The sequence below is a fragment of the Leptopilina heterotoma genome, unplaced genomic scaffold (genome assembly GCF_015476425.1).
Source record: "Leptopilina heterotoma isolate Lh14 unplaced genomic scaffold, ASM1547642v1 Lhet_11, whole genome shotgun sequence".
In the NCBI taxonomy this organism is placed as follows: Eukaryota; Metazoa; Arthropoda; class Insecta; order Hymenoptera; family Figitidae; genus Leptopilina; species Leptopilina heterotoma.
Window position 1 is genome coordinate 3,860,679 of NW_025110829.1, and position 19,268 is coordinate 3,879,946.

The following is a 19,268-nucleotide window of genomic DNA, read 5'->3' on the forward strand; positions in this document are numbered from 1 at the left end:
GGAATTAGAATGTGTTTTAGATTTGCAGTTAAGATAAATTAACGAAGAATCAACTTTTACTTTAAATAAATGAAAATTTCATTAATAATTATACGTTACAACAATGGTATTTGTATTTTACAATGGTTCATTTTTTAGTTATTTGTATTTTCAAATTTTAATAACAGCAATTAATGGAAAATTGAGTTAACAATAGTTTAACAAATTTATAGTTTTGACTAATTGGCGTAAAATTGGACAGTTCTTGATGGCAAGATATTAATTCAATTTGGAAGATATCAAGGTTGGACAAATATTGGGCTACTGGAAGTTTATAAAATCAATGCCAAGCCTAAGATTTAACACTATAGATCATTCTTAGTCTTGTTCGAGATAAACGTTTTTTTATTTTTTCTTCTATTGATTATAAAATTAACGGTAAAAAGAACTCACTCCTGCAAAACTGAAAAGATTTGTTTTAGAAATCACTTTAACATGCATAAAGATTGTTTCATCTTTAATTTTTTTTAAATTAAATCTTTTGGGCCAATATTGGTTCAAAATTTGAAGCACCTGTTTCTACACTCTCAGCCTTGAATCAATATTGAAAGTGACAATACACAAAATAATATTATAGTTGCTTCAATTACACAGGCACACAAAAAAAGTCAAAACCTAGAGGTCACACCCCCCTATCTCCATGTTTTTGGGGTAGCTGAAACCGAATATGACCATTAAAAATTTTTTTCATCGGCCATTTTCCCGCTCCCGGGGGTTGGAATTTCAGTTTAAAAAAAAGTGGAGTAGGGTGTCTATTCCTATGTTTTTTGGGTCGCTAAAACCAAAGAAGACTACCAAAAACAAATTCTTTCCTCCCCTCACCCCCTACAACCCCGGGGTGAGGGATCAAAATTCGAATTTTCACGAAAAGTCGATTACGGTGTCTAAACCTACGTTTTTTGGGTCGCTGAAACCAAAAAAGACTACCAAAATGAAATCCTTTCCACCCTCAACCCCCTACAACCCTCTGGAATAATTTTTTTCAAATAAAACGGATTGATTTTTGGGAAATTGAAAATTAAATATTAATTATAAGAAATTATTGCAGAGGGTTGTAGGGGGTTGAGGGTGGAAAGGATTTCATTTTGGTAGTCTTTTTTGGTTTCAGCGACCCAAAAAACGTATAGGTTTAGACACCGTAATCGACTTTTCGTGAAAATTCGAATTTCGATCCCTCACCCCGGGGTTGTTAAGGGGGTTGTAGGGGGTGAGGGGAGGAAAGAATTTGTTTTTGGTAGTCTGTTTTGGTTTTAGCGACCCAAAAAACATAGGAATAGACACCCTACTCCACTTTTTTTTAAACTGAAATTCCAACCCCCGGGAGCAGGTGTAAAGGGGTGGTAGCGGGAAAATGGCCGATGAAAAAAAATTTTAATGGTCATATTCGGTTTCAGCGACCCCAAAAACATGGGGTTAGGGGGGTGTGACCTTTGGGTTTTTACTTTTTTTTTTGTGTGCCTGTGTTATTCATGTGTTAAAATTATGGAAGTTTCTATTACATAAGTATTATATTCTATTCTAAGAAAAAATTAGATTGAATGTTTCCATTTTTTTGTCTTCAAATAAAAGTATTGAAAACTGGAAAATTATCTTTCTACATGAAAAAAAAAACTCACAGAGTAATTAATAACAAATTTTTGTCTAAAATAAAAAAGGCCATAAAAATGCGAGTCAAAAAATTTTGAAAATAAATCAAAACAATTTGAAAATAAATTTCAGCTTTTGAAACGAGAGAGTTCTTTATATCTCCTAAAAATGAAAAAGGTATCAAACAGATTTACAGTTACATTTCGCTTTAGTATCGGATCCAATGAAAAATTATATGAGTTTTATGGGATTTACTTTTGGGAAGCCATATAAATTTATATATAGAGATGCCTACACGAAAAAAATGTTCAAGCCAATAGGGGAGTAGCCCATAAACGATACACGTATGCTTTGGTGCCTATGGAATGGAAAAGAACGAAGGGCATTTTTAAGGTACAAAGTACCCATAGGAGTGCCAGGATGTACTTTTCCTGTTTAAAAGTATATATATGTATATATATTAGCTCTACCCCCATATGGTTGTATGTCAGGGAATTGCCCCCATGATTACGGAGGCTCAGCAATGGCATTATACCAACACGAACAGTCACTGACGACGTGATTCATAGAAAGGGTTCGTTGAAACAACGTTTACAATCGATATTTGTGCGTCTAGGATAGGAAACAAACAGTTGTACTTTTGTCATTATAGTTACTACAGTTTAGATTCTTTACTTATTCAAATGACATTCCGTGATGGTTTTATACTTCAATTTTCTATGAATTTTTATTAAACTTTTAACCAATTATTCTCTGTATACTATTATTGGAATGAGTTTCTTTTAAACTTATTTATTTCAAAATAGGAGAAAATAAACTTAAAAACTTGCAAATTGAAAAATTTCAAACCAAATATAATCAAATGTTATTCTGCACAATTTTCGATATTTTCCTCATTTATTTACGCATGATAAAAGACAAAAAAAAAAAGAAATGAATGCATTTTTGTAATTACCGAGCATAGCAACGATTTCTTAATTTTCATTTTGCAATGTTCTAGTTAAGTTAATTAGTTTGATTTCACTGTACGATTGTTAGAAGCTAATATAAGGGGGGAAGATTACGATTTCGCTAGACATTTTTGTTTTCCATTTGTCGATTTCCAAATTACGTCCTTTCTAATCTTTTCTTTGGATGTTTCTACTACATGTTTAAAGAGTGCAGACAGTTTCAGTTTTGTTGATCATAAATTAAAAATTAGCGTTATCTAATTATAACGTTGATGCAGTTTCTTTGGACCCATCATAGTCATTAATTTTAGATTCCAGTTAAATTGCATTGACCTTTAAGCATTTGAATAGTTAATCCTTTGATCGACATAGAGAGGCTCAGATACCAGAGAAATAATTACTTCCAACTGTAGATACATTTTGGTCTACATCAGTTCCCTCTTAAACGGTACAGAATGATTTATGTTAAAATTCCGAAACTTTTGATGAGGATGAATATTCGGAATTAGTTTATTAACATCTTAAAAAGCTTGAAGAAATCTTGTCATTTGCATTTAAATAAGTGACAAGCAGAAAGTGATTATCAATCAAAATTAATTCTAATGTACTTTCATTTTAATGTTTCTTCAATATATGGATGATGATGATGATGATGATGATAATAATGTAAAAAAGTTTAGCATGAAAGTCTTTTAATTTTTGAAATTGTTATTATCCCATCATTCCATGTGCGCGTTATTTTAATGTGGCTCAGGAATACTCTCCGAGTAATTAGATAGTTTTCGAGATGAATCTTGTTGTTCTACTTTCATCTTCAGTGTGCTTTTTCTTTCAGAACTCGAATTAAATCCTTAGTGACTCGTTTTTCTTGCGTGTCAGCGTATCACCGATATGCAGTTCAGAATAACTAACGTTTTTTTTCTTCTTCTGGTTACAGAGAAGAAGCAACCAAAACAAGTTTCATCCTTGAGCTCAATGTCGTAGACAAACTTTTCTTTGTCTCATCCCTTTCTTGTCTTCTTCTTTATTTATTTTTTGTGTGTACCTTTTTCTTCATCTTGTTACATTTTTCTTTCGTGACACCCTTTTTTCTTTCCTCTACCTCCATTAAATTATTGTTCTTCTTTTCTTTACTGATAATGTTATAAGGCACGCAATGCAGAATCGACCCAGACGTTCTTAAAAGAGAGGTAAAATAGCACCTGCAGCTGTCATAGCAAGTTGTCAGGTGCGAATTGTTTCGTGACAAACAAAGTTTTCAAAAGGACTGATGAAATTCTATTGAAATCGTATAACGCTAAGTGAATTAATCGCAACAGGATGAGTCAAATTCAAGCGATAATTTTCTTTCTTTTTGTATATGGTAAAAGCTATATGTATAAAGAATATGTTACCTTTTTTATGAGACGCAGTTTTGCAATATTTCGAAACAAAAGGCTTTAAATGTAAGCAAATGTAAATCTGCATGATTACAAAAATAGCTATTCTAATTAATTACAGTAACTTCTAAACAATTGTAGTTTAAATGTTAATACAAATTTTGTAATTGAAGAATTTCTAATTTTAAACAAAGGTGAATTTATTGTTGTCAATTTCAATTAATGGCTATTTTGTAACATTTTCAACTATTTAAATTTTATACCTATTATTTTGTTAAAAAAACAAATTCTCTATCAGAAAGAAAATGCTATTTCGTTCAGGTTGATTTTTACAAATTCTAAATGTTTTCTTTTCTTAAAAATTATAGACTTCATTTTTTTAATGTTCCATTATAAACTAATTGGTTTACTAATATTATACAAGAAAATAGAACAAGTTTTAGTATAACATCAATCTTAAATTCTAACACTCTGTTTTCTAAATAAACCAAAAAACATCTTCCCTCGAGTTAAGAAAACATCATAATGAACCTGATGATGTTATCTACTGCTAAACTTTAGATTTTAAACTATTCCGTTGCTTTCTTTGTAAGCAAACATGGACTCCAAGGCAAATTAGATGAGTTTACAAAAATGTAAAATCTTATTTTTATATTTGAAAGCAATAAAAGAGACTACATGATGAATTTTTATTTTTTTAATAAATGAATATTATTTAATAAAGCATTATCATATTCCATCCGCTATATAACTTAATTGAATGATATATAATCGAAAAGTAGCTATTGCAGTTAAAAATAAACACCAAATATTTGTTCTTTAATAAATTCTAAATAACCTTTACTCTACATTTTTATTAAACAGAGACATATTTTTTTATAAAAATCATCACTTGAAATTATTCATCCAAGAAGAATGTTCCTATAAAGGGGTTTCTTTCTTCTCTCAGGATGAAAATTGATTTCCTATCGTAGTTTAAATTCGAAAATGACGCTGCATAAAACAAAGCTTCGGATTTCATCTAATTGGATGACTTTTTCAATCAACCCTTTACTTATTTCTATTTTTGAATGCAGCATTCGTACAAACGAGTTTCTCTACGTAAACAAGTCACATTTACTTCTTCAAAACTAGGTAACTTCCCTTCTATCTTTAATTTAACTTTTTAAAAGTATCATAACCCATTTTCAAAGTAAATTAAGTTACTGTTCCAAATATACTTATTTTAAGATCGCAGTAATTTTACGGATGATGATATTAGATATATGACTATTTTTATGACACTTATGTAATAATTTCTGACAAATATAAGTTTTACAAAGAACTAGTATTCAGGGTTGCTACAATTTTTCTCGAATGAAATTCCCTGACTTTTCCAGGATTTCCAGATCTCAAATAATATTTTTCCATACACATTATAAGTGGAATTTATATAAAAAGTAATTAATTCAAAAACAAAATTTATCAAAACATAGCATATTTTATTGTTATATTATTTATTTATAGAACAATAACTCAGTTTTAAACATTTTTTCGTTGGCGAAAATATAATATTTAAAAATTTTATGTTTTTTTAACAACACGTATATTATATTTTGTTTATCATAGTATTTTAAAAATTATTAATTTGCGATATGAGATCGATGTAAAAACGTGTGTATTTAACATACACTATTTTGGTCTGTGTTTATAACATGATTTAAAATTAAATCTCGAAAATATAAAAACTTATAGTTTTTATATAACTTTTAACTGTTTATCATTTAGATTAACCTCTTCTATTAATAGTCTCTTGTTTACAGTCAATTTCCTTAACAGAAAAGGTACCAAAGGATACCTTTTCATGGTAAAATTCGGTAAAATTCGCCAAAAATCAACATAATTTTAACAGAAAATTATTTTCCAGGTGGTTTTTTTTATTTCTCCCTGACTTTTCCATACAAAATAAAATTCCCTGACATTTCCAGGTTTTTCATCAGGTTTCGAGACATTGTAGCAACCCTGTAGTAGTATATATATATATATAAATAGATAAATAAACATTTACTTATTAATAATATGAAACAAGATCGAATATAGAATTGATCTTTCTAACTTAACTGGGTAATTAACAGCATATGTGACTGTCAGAACTTCAATGTTAGTTTTTCGACCACTTTTCTCTTAAAATATTAAATAAATTAAGCTAGTTTTTTGTGAATAACTCTAAAACATAATGAGGAAAGGGACTGTGGTGCTAAAATTTTAATAATTAAAAAATGTAATATTATAAAATACTTTTTAAATTTTAAGAAATGTGATGTTAAGAATGACCGGTACAACTGTTAATTTCAAAGTGATTTATAATAATTAATTTTTAATTATCAAAAATTATGTACTACAGTGCTCTTTCTTATTATATTTTAGAGTTTTTCACAAAAAACTAGCTTAATTTATTTAATATTTTAAGAGAAAAGTGGTCAAAAAATTAACATTAAAGTTCTAAGAGTCACCCCTGTTGTTTAAAAATTTTTGTTTTTTCAATGGATTTTGTATTCTGGCATTGGTTTAAGAAGTTTCCAATAGAAAATTTGAAAATATGAATAAAAAAAAATTTCGTTCATTTGAACGTTCCAAACTTTTGTATCATAATATTTCAACTTTATTTGCCTTTCATAATACAATATTATTGTAAATAAAACTGTAAGATACTTCTAATTGAATCAGTTATACTATTTAACGTTTAATCGAATATCAAACCAAGATTTCAATCCTAATAAAAAACCAATAATTTTCATAAACGGTTAAATACTGCCAATATCGTCAATTTCCTATACTAATACAACATATTAAAAGGGTGTTTCAATTATCGCGCAAGAAGAAATTGATTCTGAACACGTTTCTAATCATTATAGTAAAAACAAAATCTGCACGTGCATCCTAATTTTGAGTCAAGTCTGTCATTGTCTTTGTGGGATTTACTGCTTTAAAGATCATAAATTTAGCATGAAAAATGGTTGAAATCCGAGGACTCTTTTTACTGTTCCAAAAAATAATAAGAGAACTGAAGTATTATTCTGTACACAAAAAAAGTTGGGTTCAATTTAAATAGCGTATCACAGTAAAAAGTAAATCTTAATTTAAGAGCTGCCTTAAATTCAACACTGTCTGCTATAATGTTAAAGAATACGAAAAACGTGCGTAAATTCAACATTGACTGTCTTAAAAATGTTGCATCTTAATTTAAGGCAGCTTTCGTGCCTTAAAATAAGATTTTCTTTTTACTGTGATCACTTGTAGTGCTTTCATGCTTTGAATAAGAAATTACCAGGCATTTTTTAACATTAAAGTGATATGCTTTTTATTATACCGAATACTTATCGAGACGATCAAAGTTGGATTAAAGTGATCTTGATCAGATATTTAATGGTCTTATGCAGGACTTATCTTACTTTTATATTAGTTTTAAATTGACGGTTATTTGAAATACTTGTTTAAAACTTTGTAACGTAGTATTTTAAACAACAGTAGCATAAAGATGTAAGTGACTATTACATTTGTAATAAGCAGAATTTTCAAACTATTCAATGCTAGTTTGTATTATAAATATATTCAATTTTTAGTGCACTTAATAAGAATACTATACTTGTTTTGAAAAAGTGTTATAATGATTTAAGATTTCCAAAAGACAGTTACGATTTTGGTGCATATAAATAACTCTCAATTATAAATTTAAATATAGCAGTATACCTAATAGTTTCAGTGCAATAAATGTGATATCTATTTCCTAATAATGACATGGTTATAGAGATATAACTTGAGGTTTAATGATCAAAGTTTAAGGGTTGTGTCATTAATGAAAGTTTCATCAGACTAATGGTTGAGATATTTCTAAATAATTGCAAATCAACATAGTTAGCAATTATGATGGCATCACTTTAAATCCTAATAAAAGTTGCCAGAGTAGTTAAAAAGTCCGACAGTTGTTAATAGTGTCAATTAATAGTAGTTTCAGTGCATCAAAAACTAATGGCTAATTAATACTATGTTCAACTAGTTGCAACCTAAAGGGAAAAAATGCTGCCTTCAATAAAAAGACACCTTGAAAGAACAGCATTTTCTCGTCCTTTAAACGCAACAACCTTCAACTTGATTCCAAATGGGTTTTATACTTTTATGACATGTCACCCCTCAAGTATCATGAAGATCTCTGATTAACCTCATTCCCTGCCCTTTTCCAGGACTTTGCGGTAGGATTTCAATGACATTCCAAGAGTGGCTTTTTGTTTTCCTCCGCAAGTTATAAGCACACGGTACTTATTACAATCCTCGAGTGCATGACACGCATTAAAGAAGTCGAACACACTGCTCGACTATAAAACATGGAGCGTCTAATTTCTATATAATAGAAGAGATCCAAACATTTAACCTACTAGTATATGTGACAGTGGCGAGAGAATTGAGGCAGTGCTCTCGTGTGTCAAGATAGCGGGTCCATCTCTCGTTGAGGGGGTTGCAATATACACACTCGCATACACTCACTGTATGATATGGATGTTCGAAGACACACTCTCTGGAGGATGCAATGGAGAAACGCACACTGACACTGGCTGAAGCCAAAGCAAAACTCCAGCTGAACAACTTGAGAACTTTGCGAAGAGAAAGAGAAGAGAGAACTAACTGCACGCGGTAGTGACGTCGCTGATCATAGCACACACACTTCTTACTCACAATATTTCAAACTATCGACATTATATACTTTTATACATGTTAACAGGTGGACTCGCCCGCGCCACTCTTTAGCGAAAGAGTTTTGGCGGATAAATTTTCTTTTTCTGACAAAGAAGACACATGCACTCATGAATTTCCCACCCACTGGAGCACGCGCGAAGAACCGATATATAAATGGAACACACTGCGTACCAAGGATGAGGCGAGCGAACGACAACACAGTCGGTACTGTACTAGCCTGCACTGTGCACTGAAAGTCTAGTTTCTTTCCCACTCCCACTACATTTCCATTTCCAGTCCTCCAGCAGCACAAACTCGATTGAGGGTACACGATATACATATACTCTGTTACAATATCATTGTGTGCATGTGTACGTGCAGTCTAGGAATGGACGTAATAAAATCATCATAGGAGTATTATACCAGATTAAAATTTATACTGTCCTTTCTTTAATTGAATTGTTCCAAAATTCCATCTTCTTTGTCTATTTTAATAAACATAATAAATATATATTCCCACATATTTCTATTAATTAGAGCACAAAATTGAAATTTTAGTTCTCTTTCAGGCTTTTTAGGTCAAATTTCAGAAAATTAAAGTGAAATTTTAAATCTAATTTCTACCTTCTGTAAATTATGTTAGAATTACTGTGATTGATAAATCATAATTTAATGTCTGACTATAAATTGAGAAGCATTAAAGCTTCCAAGTTAACTATTATATATTCCGGTACAAAATGCGATATAATCCACAAGTTCTCAACGTTCAAATGAATGAAACTTTTTGCCAATATAAATATTTTCAAAAATTACTGATTGCTATAAAAAGCACAAACAAAATTAATTACTTAGAATCTTCATTATAATTTAATTTTTTAACAGTTGACGCAATACTATTCCAATAAAATTTGAAGAAGAAATAAACAAATTTATATTCGTTCATTTGAATGTTCAGAACTTCAGAGACATAATATGATCAGCTGACCCTATAGAAAAAAGAGTAACACTTGTAACTCCTAATGGGATTATATATAAAAGTCGCATTTTTTTGGAGTTAGAGTTAAAATTTTACTTCTCAATTATAACTATTTCACTAAATGTAACTGAGAAATAACTCCCAAGGAAGTTAATGATCAACTCTTTTTATTTCACTCTCCTGTTTAACCCACTTTTAAAGTAGATTTTTAACTCGAAAATTTATACTCCGTACTCCGTTGCTATATACTTCTTAAATTTTTTACAGCCATGAAAAGATCAGGGTTCTACAAAAATTTAATTTTGTTTTTCCCTGACTTTTTCCTGATTTCCAGATAAATTGTGACTTTTTCCCTAATGCTAAAGAATATTCTGATACACTCTAAAAATTATTAGATACTCAAAAAAAAGTTCTATTACCTTTATTTACGAATTTCTTTAATTGTAAAATTATCCGAAAACATCAATATAGTTTTTTTTTTAAATAATTATATTTAATTTATTTCTTGTTTTTCTAAAGGAATTAAGATTTTAAAAACTTTCAACTTTAAACCTTTTGATATTCAATAAATTATAAGAATATATATCATAAAACATAAAGATGGGTAGTTCTACAAACGAGGGAATATATTATGTCCAAGGTTGTTTTTTACATTAATTTTGAAAAAAATAAAATTATTTTCAATGGAAACTGTAGTGCTTAATGATTACTATTATGCCACAAAACGTTACCCGGTTTCAAAAAATATTTTTTGCAAAAAATAAGCATTCAAGTGCTAAATTCTCAGTTTCCTGGCATGTCCCAATGTGAAAATGAAAGTTAATAAATTATATAAATATTATTTTTAAGCGATTAAATGAAAATTTACACTTGGATAATAATTTCAAATAGTTGTACTTTACAAAGATTAAAATAATTGTTACATTACTGGATATTTTATTTAAAAGATATTATCTTGAATTTTGTCCATCGAATTAATTCTCAGTTTCCTGGCATCATAAAAAACGTTAAAAATATTAAGAATTTTCATTCCGATTAATTCACCATTTTTCACAGTGCTTAGTAAAGGTTAACTAAATATGATATCGCTTGCATCTTATTTAACTTGCAGATCAATTAACTAAAATTGTGTACTTTGTGAGGAGGTTAAAGTTTTGAACGTTCAAATGAACGAAATTTATTTATTTCTTCTTCAAATTAAATTTTTATTACTATAATTTTGCGTCACTATTAAACAAATTAATTATAATGTTTCTAACTGTAAAATTTGAGTTTTTAATTTGAATTGTAATCAATAATCTATGAAAATATTTTTAACAAAAAATATTTCGTTCATTTGAACGTTCAAAACTTTTTGTTCATACTTTGTGACCGAAATGGCCATTTGGTCAGACAAATTCTCAGTTTCCTGGCACGTATTTTAAAAAAAAATATTTTATGTTTTTATACTTTTGTTGCTCGAGGTGTCGTAGAACCTTATTCCCTGTTGACCAGTATGCTTTATTTTGTTATTAAGCGTTATTTTTCAATTTTTTAGACGAAAAATGACCAAATTCTCAGTTTCCTGGTTCTCAGTTTCCTGGCACTTTCTGACGGAATTCACATGTGCTTAAGATGTAAAATTTACAATTTTTATTTTTTTGACTGGCTACTTTTTAAAACCTGAACGTAAAAAAATATTGTGCCAAAATTTTCTTCATTTTCGTCCTTCGTTTGTAGAACTACCCAGATATCGATCACTTCGAGTCAAACACTCGATTATTTCAATTATTATTTTATATTATAAGAATATTGTTACTGCGTAAGTGTTTTTCAAAATTATTTTTAACATTTCAATTTAATTATTATATTTTCTAGAATTTTTAACTAATTTTCTTCTTTAAATAAATTATTATCTTTAATAATTTTTGAAAAAGTTCTTTCAGATTTTTCGAATCCATTTGTTTACAATTCAATTTTACGAAATTTCGATTATTTCACTGAAAAAAATACATTCTTAATTTAAGAAAATCTACTTAAATATATGCGCCAAGAATATTCCCCACTTACATTAAGTGGGCGAATATTTAAGTATAGATTTTTCTTAAATTTAGAATTGTAATTTTTTCAGTGTTGTCAATTCTTCAATTAAATATATTATACATTAGAAAAAAAAACTTTAAATATTTTAAAAAGAAATTTTAATTTTAAAATCTTTTCAAAATTCAATTGTTTCTAAAAATTCATGCTATAATGCTATTACCTAATATTCAATTATTATCTAAAATTTAACATGAAATTCATTTTTAAATCAATTTTTATTAAAGAATTCTACAAGAATTGAATTATTTAAATATAAAAATAAATCATTTATTAAATAATTGAATGTTTCTTAAAATTGATTTTTTATAAAGAATGTTATCAACAAATTTTTAAATAATTTAAATTCGACGAATTTTAATGAATTTTTTAAGAATGTTTACATTTTTCAAGAAATTTGATTAAAATTGTATTACAAATAATTGAAATTCAGCAATAAGTTTTATTATTTGTGAAAATAATTAAATTTCTGCAAAAAATGTAATTATTTTGAAAATAATGGGATTATTAGGAAGAAATTTATGAAAAATTTGTAAATAATTAAATTGGTTTAAAATTTTTATTATTTATGAACATAATGAAATGTATGCGTAAAATTTTATCAAAAAATGTTTAAAATTTTTGAATTTGTTTAGAAAATTTTATTAAAATATACATTTTTTGAAAATAATTGAAATTTTGACAAGAATTTGATTAAAATATTTGAAAATAATTGAATTTCGCAGAGGAATTATTATTATTTATCAAGATAATTGAAATTTTGACGAGAATTTTCTTCAATTTTTGAACATAATTGAAGTTCATTTATTTATGAAAATTGTAAACGTAAGTCTTTTAAAATTGAATTAGTTTTAAAATATTTAAGTAAAATTATGCATTAAATAATTTACAAATAATAATTTTATAATAATTCTTCAAGAATTAAATTATTTAAAAAGAAATTATTGACAGGAATAGAAAAAATTGATGGTTTCGTGTTAGAATTCGTGATAATTTCATAGTTTATGAAAAAAGACGCCAAAATTCAGAATTTTCTTATCAATTCTAAAAAATTAATTTTTTCCAGTACTTTCAATAAAAATACTTGACTTTTCCCTAACTTTCCTGACCTGTGAAAAACCTAAAAATACCTAGAATTTAGAATTTTTTATAATAAAAATTTTGCTTTTTGTCATATTGTCTCTAAAAATTGCAAAATAGTTTTTATAAAATATGATAACTTTTTTTTTAGTGCATAAAGTATTGATATAACGTTCAAAAAAGAAGCAGATTTGTTTTTAAATTAACTTTAGAGCTAATTGTTATTATAATAATATTATTATAATAAAACTTAAAAAAATTCTAGACATATTTTGAAAATTTTAAAGTGTACAGCATCTTTTTTAACCAAGAATTATTAAAAAGAGTTGCCAAATCCAAAAAGATTAAAATAATTTCTGATTTCATTTTTTCAATGAAAAAAATGTGTCTTAATCAAAACTAAATCATTTCTACAATATTTTGAAAAAATAATCTTTTGATGGATTTTTTAACCCTTGATGGATTAAAGAGTTGCAGGTTATTTTAATCCATTTTAGTGTTAAAATATTTCCCCAGAATTTTCTGCGAATTTTCCCGTTTAGAGCAAACTACAAAGTTTAAAAAAACTGAAAAATATTTAGAGAGTAAATGGCATCCAGAGTTAGGAGTACCTAAAGTTTCTTTAGCTAAAAAGCAAATCCAAAAGTGAATTAATCGGGATAAGAATAGCTTTAATTAAAAAGGATCAAACTCTTTTTAATAATCACATAGCTCTTATGTTACATGAACAAATGTTAAAATAACTGTCCTAAATGAGAGTAGATTGGAGAAAATTGATATTATAGTTGTCAGAATTGAACCCTTTTCGAAATTTATGGAACAAATTTAATCGTTTTAATAATATAGGTCATTAATTAAGCGTTTTAGTATAAAGAAATATTATTTTTATTATTATTTCTCATTGTCTGAGCTGCTTGAACTTATGATATTAAATTACTTTAGAATTGTACTTTCAAAATAATAATCTCGTAGGTTATAAATTAACGTTAAGCAAGTGAAAAGACAACTTCATGTTTAAAAACCCGCACAGAGTTAATCCCTTTTCAAAATTAATTTCTAAAGGGATACTTTTTGTTCAAGCTAAAAATACCTCGATAAAGTTTTTCTATTTGCTAAAAGACTAACGAGTATGTAATAATGCAAAAAATATAAATAGTGAAATTTGAAAAAAAATCCTAGTTTGACCCCTGTTTGAAATACACGATTCATTTACTTTAAAAAATTAATGTAGAGGAGTAAATTTCTAATTCTCTAAATTTTACTCCTTTTGCTTCAATTTTAAATGGTGCGATTTTTACAGAATCTTATTGAGACTTAAAATTTAACTCCCTCTTTTTACAGTTTATTTGTGGATGAAGATAAAACCATTATTTGTAGAAATCTTTGTCATAATTTTAAAACTTTCACCAGAATTTACAGAACCTTAATTAAATCTCTAAATTTAATAATTAGAGGAGACTGGTGGAAACCCGCTCACTAGCGATTTAACGCTATGAACTCAACTTAAGATGGAGATATTGGTACTGTGAATAGTATTTAACATTCAACTTATATTAACGAACTTTCGTTTAGTTTCATGAATTCAACATAGAATCAGAGGCGATCAAATGTTTTTAGAGGTGTCAGAAAAAAAACGTTTTTTGGATTTTTAAGTTTTTCGATCATTATTCTTGAGTCTTAATTTATTTGGCAAATTTTTTTTGTTGCTATTGGATGTCCTTCTTCGAAGTACATGTATGGTTTTGTCTTATTTCAAAAAGATTTAATTAAATTTATTCTGAAATGTGAGGAATACACTCGGGGTAAAGTCGCTCACTTAGTTTTTAATTTAAAATTTAGAATAAAATAATGTCACGTATTATATTTTAACAATAACACAATTTATGACTTGTTAAAACCAAAATTGTAACTACATTTCATTTTCTCTTAATAAAATATAACATTATTTAAATCCATAGTTGTAATTCATGAAACCTATATTCATTATTTATTAAACCAATTTGTTGTTTTTAGAATTGTTTATAGAACTCATAGTTTATCAATAATAAATCATACTTAAGACAGGAATAAGATGAATTTTAATATTTAAAAATAAAACTGTTCCGTCTTGAAAAGATAAAGTCCCAATGGGAAATGGCTATTAGTCTACCATTGGTGCATTAATGGCCCAATATTGGAAGCCATTGGTTTTCTCTAGGTTTATTATTGGCACCCAATAATGGACCACTAATGGTAAAATCGTGGGATGTCCACGCCGATGCCAATAATTGGCAAACCATTATTGGCATATTATTGGCTGCCATTAAAAAACCAATAATAAAAAAAATGTTTTTATTAAATTTTGTTAAATAATAAATTTATTTATTTAATAATTATTTTATTTATTATTATTATTATTATTATTATTTATTATTATTAAAAATATTAATTTTTTTAATTAATTATTTTATAGAAATGGTTATTCTCTATCACATCGAAATGTGAATAACCCTTTCGTTCAGAGTCTAAAAATTATTTACCTCACATCCATCAGTTCAAAAATAGGAGAGGATGGGCAGAATAAAATTCCACAAAAATTCGTGAGAATGCTGCCTCCTTATATACTTTTCAAGTTTCATGTTAGTTGCGAGAGAGTTTGAAACAACACCTCCTACGGAGCGTTGAGCGAACTACATACAATTACTTACCGACGCTGCAGAAATTATCATGTAGTAAGTATGTAGTTCGCTCAACGCTCCGTAGGAGGTGTTGTTTCAAACTCTCTCGCAACAAACATGAAACTTGAAAAGTATATAAGGAGGCAGCATTCTCACGAATATTTGTAGAATTTTATTCTGCCCGTCCTCTCCTATTTTTGCACTGATGGATGTGAGGTAAATAATTTTTAGACTCTGAACGAAAGGGTTATTCACATTTCGATGTGATAGAAAATAATAACCATTTCTATAAAATAATTAATTAAAAAAATTAATATTTTTAATAATAATAATAATAAATAAAATTATTAAATAAATAAATTTATTATTTAATAAAATTTAATAAAAAAATTTTTTTTTATTATTGGTTTTTTAATGGCAGCCAATAATGTGCCAATAATGGTTTGCCAATTATTGGCATCGGCGTGTACATCCCACGATTTTACCATTAGTGGTCCTTTATTGGGTGCCAATAATGGGACAATAATGGAATGGTGGCTCCCATTATTGGGCCATTAATGCGCCAATGGTTTTTTTCCCATTGGGGTGAGCGGGTTTACCTTGGAAAATTGTAATTTCGAAATTTGGTATATGTGTATTAAAAAGTTTCTCTAAGTAAAACTAAAAAAGATAAATCAAAAACTCTTTTTTATTTTTTTAGTAGAAATCATAAGCTTTCAAATGATATAAATTAACTTGGATTTAGAGAATAATTTCCTAGATTTTTACCGATCTGAAAAAAAGTGAGCGGGTTTACCCCAGTCTCTAAATTTTGTTAACTACACGGAAAAAATCTTGGGTGACGTGTCGTTCCAAGTAGACCGAAAATGTACGAATGCGATACGACTTTAGTTTGGAGGAGCTGCATTTCCAACTTGGGCGTGCTGAACGCCCAAGATGCGGCTATTGCAGTCCCAAGGTTTTGAGTCTCAAATCTTGGGTGTTCAGCGCCACCGACATGAGAACGTAGATCTCCCGAATTGAGAACGTAGCACATCCAAACTATAGTTCCCCCACTTTCCGACGATTGGGATTGCACGGTACTCAACATTTTTTCAGTGTATTAAATTTCACACTTTCAATGTGTCATCTTTTTAGGATTTTTCAGTTTACAGCAAACTGTAAGAAATGACAATTTTATAGAAATTTTTATAATTATTTTCAACTCATAGAACTGTAACTAAAACTCACATGAATTTTAAAATTTTTATAATTTTAATTGCAATATCTTTAGAAGGTATATTTTAGGGAGCGTTCACAAATTATGGCAAGCAATTTTTTGAGATTTAAAGAACCCTTATCAGAAACTCATAAAACTTTCCTTAAAATTTAAAGAACTGTAAATTCTGCACTGAAAAAACCATTTACAGTAGGGACTTCATTATCCTTACTCCTACCCAATGGGAAGTAAACGATTGGCTTAATAATGGGCCATGCTTGGCGAACTCCGTTCCATTATTGGAACATTAATGGCAACCATCATTGGACCACCAATGGTTTAAACTTGGGATGATCACGCTACTGCCAATGATCGGTAGCCAAGCATCGGGACAATATTAGTTGCCAAGGAATTGCCAAGGAAACAAAATCGATTTTCAAAAGCTTGATTTTTTATTGGCAGCCAACAAAAAACCAAGGTTATGAAAATTTATTTTTTTTAATTATTAATTAAAATTTATTTTTAAAAAATATATTTTTCAAAAATTTATTTTAAAAAAATATATTTTTCAAAAATATATATTTTTTTAAATTAATAGAACATATTAATTTAATTTGTCACCTCTGGTAAAACAAAGGTGAAAGACTGATAAATTCCCTCACTTTATATCTCACAGTGGAGGGATGACTGTGAATGCAGTGCTGCCAGACCAGGAAAATCAAAATTCTTCAAACTTCTAAAACTTTTCTTCAAAAATCTTCAAAACCTTATGAAAAAAATCTTCAAAAAAATCTCCAAATTTTAAAAAACTTAGAATCAAGAATATTATGAAATTATATAATTATTATAACTAATATTTGATCTGAAAGGATTTGCATTAGATCATAGAATATGTTTCAACCACCCCACTGACACGAGCAGTTGAAAAGTAAGCTAAACGTGACTGACGACCACTAGGGGCGCTAGTAGAAAATGAGGCCTGGTACATGAATGTGATTGGTTATATAAGATGTCCATAATCATAGAAATTTTAAACAACCAATCACATTCATGTACCTAGGCCTCATTTTCTACTAGCGCCCCTAGTGGTCCCAGTCACCTCTCACCATACTTTTTGTATTGGAATTACATTACCGTGTCAGAGGGGTGGTTTCAACCAAACAAAATTTATTCTCTGATGGTAAATTGTATTCTGCTGCAAGAGACTGTTCTTACGTATATCAGGGTGAGATACCATGTGAGCAGAATACGTCTACCGAAAGCAGAAAATCATGAGAGTGAAAAGAACAACAATATCTACCTATCTTTTTTGCACTCATGGTTTTCTGCTTTCGTTGCAAATATAGCGAACATTTATGCATTTACGGTTTAGTCACAAAACACTACCAAATGGTAACAATTTACATTCATCTCTCACCATTCTAGTGTTATTTAAAAAAGAAATTAATAAAACTTACTTCTTAAAAAAAAATCTTCAAATTTTAAAAAAATTTCTTCAAATTCTTCAAATTTCTCAAAACTACAAATTATTCTTCAAATTTGAAGAAAAATCTCCCAATCTGGCAGCACTGTGTGAATGTCTTTGCGAGAGAGGAGCAGGTACTTATATAGAGCCAGTGAAACAGGTCACAAGCGAGAAGAAATCACTAGCATGCACTCTGGCGGCGCTTGTCGGAACTGTTTTCTGGCGCGCATGCATATCCTGACATTATCGACACAGCGCTTGGCAACCAACGTTGCGCCACTTCCGACAAGCGCCGCCAGAGTGCATGCTAGTGATTTCTTCTCGCTTGTGACCTGTTTCACTGGCTCTATATAAGTACCTGCTCCTCTCTCGCAAAGACATTCACAGTCATCCCTCCACTGTAAAATATAAAGTGAGGGAATTTATCAGTCTTTCATCTTTGTTTTACCAGAGGTGACAAATTAAATTAATATGTTCTATTAATTTAAAAAAATATATATTTTTAAAAAATATATTTTTTTAAAATAAATTTTTGAAAAATATATTTTTTAAAAATAAATTTTAATTAATAATTTAAAAAAATCAATTTTCAAAACCTTTGTTTTTTGTTGGCTGCCAATAAAAAATCAAGCTTTTGAAAATCGATTTTGTCTCCTTGGCAATTCCTTGGCAAATAATATTGGCCCGATGCTTGGCTACCGATCATTGGCAGTAGCGTGATCATCCCAAGTTTAAATCATTGGTGGTCCAACGATGGTTGCCAATTGTTTTGCAAAGAAAAAACCATTGGGTACCAAGCATGGCCCATTATTGAACCAATCGTTAACATTGGCAACTTCCCGTTGGGTATTATCCGTATTTTCGATTATCATGTTATGAAGACAGAGAAAAAAATGCTTACGTCAAATGACAATATTAATATTTTAATCAAAATTAAACAACATATAACTCAATGGTATTATGCATAATAAGTATGTGAATTTTTGAATTTTCACACGAAAAGTTGCGTTTTTATGTATTTTAATGATTTGAAGAAAATGTTTATGTAAATCTTTTGAAATATTTCTATAACTCAACATTTATTAATGTTGACTTTGAGTTTTAGTTCATTTCAGTCTTATTTAAATACATATGCCAAATAAAAATAC

At 28.6% G+C, this 19,268-nt stretch overlaps 2 protein-coding genes across 4 annotated transcripts in view; one reads left to right on the plus strand and one right to left on the minus strand.

Moving 5' to 3' along the window:
* The window catches only part of LOC122504336 (E3 ubiquitin-protein ligase RNF181-like), a 250,891-nt gene that overhangs the window by 224,191 nt on the left and 7,432 nt on the right, over positions 1 to 19,268 (plus strand). The gene's annotated exons all lie outside the window — the stretch shown is intronic.
* LOC122504311 overlaps positions 1 to 19,268 on the minus strand; it is a 144,043-nt gene that overhangs the window by 117,115 nt on the left and 7,660 nt on the right. Inside the window, exon 1 of one of the 3 annotated variants that reach the window (XM_043615381.1) lies at positions 8,477 to 9,029. The exons of 1 other annotated variant lie outside the window; for it this stretch is intronic. The gene's annotated coding sequence lies outside the window, so the exon portion shown is untranslated. Of the gene's footprint in view, positions 1 to 8,367; positions 9,030 to 19,268 lie in introns of those variants that run through there. One more of the 3 variants, XM_043615373.1, reaches the window with a different exon arrangement.